Source organism: Octopus bimaculoides, chromosome 11 (genome assembly GCF_001194135.2).
Source record: "Octopus bimaculoides isolate UCB-OBI-ISO-001 chromosome 11, ASM119413v2, whole genome shotgun sequence".
Lineage (NCBI taxonomy): Eukaryota > Metazoa > Mollusca > Cephalopoda > Octopoda > Octopodidae > Octopus > Octopus bimaculoides.
The window spans coordinates 70,155,713-70,162,695 of record NC_068991.1 but is presented as its reverse complement, the minus strand read 5'-3'; positions in this window follow the sequence as shown (position 1 = coordinate 70,162,695).

Here is a 6,983-nt window from a genome sequence, read left to right as displayed (position 1 = left end):
CATACACACACACACACACACACACACACACACACACACACACACACACACACTCACACACATTGTTTAGACAACTTTCTAAATATGCAAACGTAACCAAAATCTGCATAAACCAAGAACATAGAGTTGCTTTCGATAGCACTCTGTAGCTTGACAAAAAAGGAAGGCTACTGATTAATTATTATTAATAGATATTATTATTATTATTATTAATAATAATAATAATAATAATGAGAAGAAGATGAAGAAGAGGAAGAAGAAGAAGGAGGAGGAGGAGGAGAGCAATCAGAGAGCACAAACCTCCACCAAAGCAACATCAACCACCTCTCAACGATTAGCGGGAGAGGGTTTTTAAAATGAGAATATCTGAAATAAACTCAACTGTTCTCACAAACGAGAATACTACAAATGAACCCGACCACTCAACAATTAAGTGAAGGAAGAGCAAAAATAATCCAGAATCGATCCATCCCGAAATCTGATCAGTTCGTGTCAGTCACGAGGCCAAACATCCCTGAAAGGTTTCATCCGAATCCATCCATCGGTCCTTGAGATATTTTGTCCATGGACAAAGAAAAAAGAAAAAAAAAAATACCACGACTGAAAACAATGCCTCCGCCTTCGCTAAGGCGGAGGTAATAATAATAATAATGATAATAATAATAATAATAATAATAATAAAAAGAAGAAGAAGAAGAAGAAGAAGAAGAAGAAGGAAAAGAAGAATTATTCTATGAAACACCTTGTTCCGTGATATTGAGGAAGATGCAATGATAAAGTACAAACACAAAAACGTGTACTTTACCTCAACTAAAAAGAACTCAAAGACAAAAGATATTGCAATGAAAATTCTGACATGAAACATCCCTCCCCCTCACCCTTGAGTGTTTTAGGATTTTCGCACGACAGCTCTAAAACAAAATCACCGGATTGCTATCTCATATTCAAGTAATCAATGTTACTCGCTCCCATTCTCAGTCTCTCTCTCTCTCTCTCTCTCTCTCTCTCTCTCTCTCTCTCTCTCTCTCTCTCTCTCTCCTAGATTCGGAGTTTCTTTCTGGAAAAGTATACTCAGCATTGTTCCATTATGCTTTGCTTTATATGCCATTCCTATCTACCTTCTGTTAAACATACCAAAAGGCCCTGACACCCTTCCTATTTATTTTCTAATAATTATTTTCTAATAATACACGATGGAATTTTTGCTAGTGAATAAAATACATATTTTTTAAAGATTTTAGTTGAATTGACTGCGCAAATATTCCTACATCTCTTACACAGAAGCCTGTTAGCACTTCTCTGGGTGGGTACGATTTTAGTATAGACACACACGATTCGTCTGTTACCTGGCAGTAACCGTTGGACACAAGCCTATTCGAACGAGGTAATGTAGGTTCGGCTGTTGGCACTTTGATGCCTAACACGAAATAATTCCATTGTAGAACTGGCACAACAAAGACATTTAGAAGTTTTCCATGGCCCTCGATTAAGAATTTCTTTAGAAGAGTCAGCTCACTCTGACGTTGGCGATGAGAAGTCGTTCCCAGTCTATTGTTCTTTATATTATCTTCTAAGCATCCACTATCGCGCAAAATATCCTTCGGTGTGATTGGACATCTAACAGGTTAACTTATTGGCAATTCCTTTTTGATTGTGCTGGCAGTAGGCTTCTACCTTATAAACATTTCATCTTTTAATCGCAAGAGTGGGGACTCAAAAGTCCACCATCGCTTACTCTGCTTCCGAGGCTGACGCAACAGGCGCGAGGAAATTGTGTTCAAGTGCTGCTTTTCTGTTGACGGCGTTGTCCACTTTGTAAAGTGCAATGACCATCCTACATGTAATTATTCATTAGGGTTGTGTCCAGCTGCTACTGTCGTGTGGAAGACGAATTCAGCTATCATCTGAATCTATTGTGATAACCAATTCACATAGAAAAGTGCTGTTGCTCTTTTTGTGTTGTTATTTATGGTGACAAACAAATGTGCGTAGGCTTCATTTAAAAAGTTTGAAGATGCATTTTTATTCTGTAGAATTTAAGTTTCTTCAAATATAAGAGCTGCTGCTGATGATGATGAGGATGGCAGTGATGATGATAACGATACGAACAATTTCTTTACTTGTCACCAAGAGACCATTCGTAGAAAATAGAAAAATATAGACGTATAGTTTATATACACGTGGGATGGAGAAAACAAAATTATATAAATAGTAGAGGATAGATAAAGATATCATATAACATATATAAGTGCATGAACAATTTTCTTGTAATTATATGCAGAGGATAACACAATATTTTAATAACACAAAATAATTTTTAAATATTTTAATTTGAAAGAGAAAAAAATTTTATGAAGAACAGAGATAAGAATGTCCCCGCAGAGATGGTAGAACTTATCATATAGGTAAATTCAATTCCTTGTCCGTCTGAAATTCATTGAGTTGTAACTGGGCGAACTAAAACGCACCCGTGTGCCTCGAACATTATCTACGTGTTGTGATGATAGATCCCTTATCCGAGCTTCAGCAATGTCTTGTCTTTTGGTCAAGGCGGCAAGCTGCCAGAACCGCTGTTATGCCGGACAATGTGCTGAGCGACATTTCTTGTGTTTTTGCATTCTGAATTCAAATTCTGCCGAGATCGACCTTGTTCTTCATAATTTCGGCGTCAATTAAATAGGTTCTAGTTAAAGACAGTGCCTCTTCCCACGAAACCTTGATTCTCTTCCTACGAAACCTCGATTATCTTCCCACGAAGTTTAATAAAGGTTTCAAATTCTGGACAATTTTGTGGGAGGGATAAGATTACAACGACCCATAGTTAAAAAGTCGTACTTATCGACCCCGGAAGGATGAAAGGTAAAACCGACCTCGGCAGAATTTGAACTCAGAATGTAAAAAGACAGACAAAATACTGCTAAGTATTTTGTCCGGCGTGCTAACGATTCTGCCACCTCGCCGCCTTGAAAAGATTATTAATAATCCTTTCTACCATAGGCACGAGGCCTGAAATTTTGGAGTGAAGCGACTAGTCAATTACATCGATCTCAGTGCTTCACTGGTACTTAATTTATCTACTCCGAAAGGATGAAAGGCAAAGTCGAACTCGGTATTGACCTCGAAAGGATGAAATGCAAAGTCGGCCTCGGCGAAATTTGAACTCGGAACGTAAAGTCAAGCAAAGTGCCACTTAGCATTTAGCACGGCGTGTTAACGATTCTGCTTGCTCCTTTCTACAATAAGCACCGAACATGAATTTTGTGGGGAGGGGATTAGCTGATTACATCGACCCCCAATGTTTCACTGGTACTTAATTTATTCTTTTCTACTCTAAGCACAAGTCCCGAAAATTTTGGGGAGAGGGGCAGTCAATCAGATCGACCCCTGCACGGAACTGGTTCTTAATTTATTGATCCCGAAAGGATGAAAGGCAAAGTCGACCTCGACGGAATTTGAACTCTGAACGTAAAGATAAACGAAATACCGCTAAACATATTCTCTGGTGTGCCAACGATTCTGCCAGTTTTTCTTCCTTGAAAGGATTATTAAGAACAAAATCAATGATATGATTGTTGCTAATTAACATCATTATCTCACTTTATTGGCGAGACTATCTAATGTTCACAATGCGCTTTCTTGAATTGTTTTTACTTCAAAAGGTCCTACTCCAATTGTTAGACGGGCAGGCCCTTGTTGTGTATGTGACCAAAATCATGGTATTCCCCTTAAACGAGACGCCAGACCGACGCGGAGTAACTCATTTACAGCTGTGTGGACCAGAGCAACGTAAAATGAAGTGTTTTGCTCAAGAATACAGTGCACTACCTTGTCTGGAAATCGAAACTACGATCTTACGAACGTGAGTGCTTCACCATAGCCACCGAGGCACTCGCCTTCACTATTTACATTACATATGTAAAGAACTAGAATCTCACTAAGGAGCATTGAATGAGATGTAGTTAGGCTGTCATATAAACATGCTCGAGTGAACGAGGTACGTAAATTGGCTGGAGAGTAAATATTCTCCTTATATACAATGTGTGGAGGTGCAATGGCCTAGTGATTAGGACCGCGGACTCGCAGTCGTAGGATGGTGGTTACGATTCCCAGACCGGGCGTTGCCAGTGTTTATTGTGCGAAATCCACCTAAAGCTCCACGAGGCTCTGGCAGAAACTTGGGGTGACGAACCCTGCTGTACTCTTTCGCCACAACTTTCTCTCACTGTTTCTTCCTGTTTCTGTTGTGCTTGTATTTCGAAGGGCCAGCCTTGTCACACTCTGTGTCACACTGAATATCCCCGAGAACTAAGTTAAGGGTACATGTGTCTGTAGAGTGCTCAGCCACTTGCACGTTCGTTTCGTGAGCAGGCTGTTCCATTGATCGGACGGAGGGCCACGACGATAGACAATGTGGAAGTAAACACACTACAAGCCCTCAATAAAGAAGCTAGGCCAAAGGCGTTTCTCCGTCGCTATGCTTCACGTGTTACATATAGTGAGCCTTCTTTCATGTCCTCTAAGATCTGATCGCTATTACATTGGCAATGCAAATGGAACAATTTGCTGATGTGCGAAAAGCTTTGCCAAGCTACAATTAATTAATTAATTAGAAGCCTACTAATCAATGGCAGTGTGGTAAGTAGCTTGCTTTCCAACCACACGGTTCCGGGTTCAGTCCCTGTGCGTGACACCTTGAGCAAGTGTCTTCTACTATAGCCTCAAGCCGACCAAACCCTTGTGAGTGGATTTGGTAGACGGAAACTGAAAGAAGCACGTTGTGTATATATATATATATATATATATATATATATATATGTGTGTGTGTGTATATGCTTGTGTGTCTGTGTTTGTTCCCCCCACCCCAACATCGCTTGAAAACCGATGCTGGTGTGTTTACATCCCCGTAACTTAGCGGTTCGGCAAGAGGGACCGATAAAATAAGTATCAGGCATACAAAAGATTAAGTTCTGGGCTCAATTTGCTCGACTAAAGGTGGTGCTCCAGCATGGCCGCAGTCAAATGACCGAAACAAATAAAAGAATAATTATATTTATAATTTGGTTTCAAATTTTCGCTCAAGACCAGCAATTTTGTGGGGAGGGGCCAAGTCGTTTACATTCATCCCAGTGCTCAACTGGTACTTATTTTATCGACACCCGAAACGATGAAAGGCAAAGTCGACCTTGGTGGAATTTGAACTCAGAACGTAAAGACGGACGAAATGTAACCGAGCATTTCGTCCGGTGTGCTAAACGATTTTACCAGGTCACCACCTTAATTAGATTTAGATATTTAAAATGTCAGTGAATTCTGCGGACTGGCAGAGTCGTTAGCTCTCCCAGAAAAATGCTTCGCGGCATTTCGTCCGTTTTTACATTCTGGGCCCAAATACCGCTGTGGTTGATTTGCCCTTCATCCTTTCGCGGTCGATAAAATAAGTACCATTTGAGCACAAGGGTCGATATAATTAACAATCCCCCCCCCCAAACTTTCAGACCTTGTGCCTCTAGTAGAAAGGATATACAGAATAAGACGGCAAATTAGAAGAATGGTTATCACGTCGGACTAGATGTTTAGCGGCATAGCTTCCGATTCATTACCTTCTAAACTCAAATTCTAAATTCAAATTCTACCGAGGTCAACTTCACCATTCATCATTTCGGGGTCGATAACAGAATAACCAGTTGTAGACTGTAGCCGGTGTAATCAATTATTCCCTATTATACGTTTTCAAGTGTTATGCCTTTAGCTCAAAGAAAACGTATTTCTAATGTCTATGTTATAATCTCGACATTACTTCGTAACTATATTCTTCCAGGACAGTTGAAATGTATAGCAGTAACTTATTCGGGTAATGTATCCCCTCTTTTGAAAATACTCCCTCTGGATCTGTAATGATAAAATTTATCATAATTTAGAATCTATTTTCTTTATTCTGCTTTTATGATTGTATATTTATGTGTCTTTGTTACAGAAAGAATGTAACAACAGACTTGAGCAGAAAATGAAAACAAACACCAATGACGAAAATGAAATTAAAAAACAAAAACGAAAAATATAGAAACAAAAAAATGAGTAAATTAAAAAAAGAAAAAGAACAAAAACTGAAACATTAATGAAAATGAGAGTAACGTTTATCCAATCGATAAATATCGAAATAGCATGTTGCTTAGATCAATTACCTAACCTTCTCTCTCTCCCTCTCTCGTTCTCTCTCTCTCTCTCTCTCTCTCGTTCTCTCTCTCTCTCTCTCTCTCTCTCTCTCTCTCTCTCTCTCTCTCTCTCTCTCTCTCTCTCTCTCTCTCTCTCTTTCTACAATATGGCTGAAAATTATGGACAGTTTATTACTACATTGATACCATTTCCATTTTAAATGACACTTTATGTTTAATGTATCGGCTTTTATTTCTAAACCACTGACATCAAACACAAAAGAATAAAACTGGAGGAACAGTGAAATAGAGATTGAGAGAGAGAAAGCAAAAAGTAAGAGAGAAAAAAGGGGGAGAGAGGGGGAGAATGCAAGCTAGAGAGGTGATTGGTGAGGGACGGAGTCAAAAATTATTGAGGTTTTACATATGGAGGAATATCTCCTGATAAAATCCTTCGTCATTCATATATATTTGTGTGTTTGTATGAGAGTATATATATATATGTGTGTGTGTGTGTGTGTGTGTGTGTGTGTGTGTGTGTGTGTGTGTGTGTGTGTGTGTGTGTGTGTATGTGTGTCTCTGTATATAAATCATTTTAACACTGCGATTGTGTAAACGATCTCAAAAAACTTTACTAAGCTATTAATTCTTTCAGTTGAAACGATCCAAAATTGGGTTATAATTCCTACTGAATATTGTTATGCATCTATCTATCTATCTATCTATCTATCTATCTATGTGTGTGTGTGTGTATGCTTATATGTATGCATGTATGATAATTTATAAATGTGTATATATATATATATATATATATATATATATATATGCATG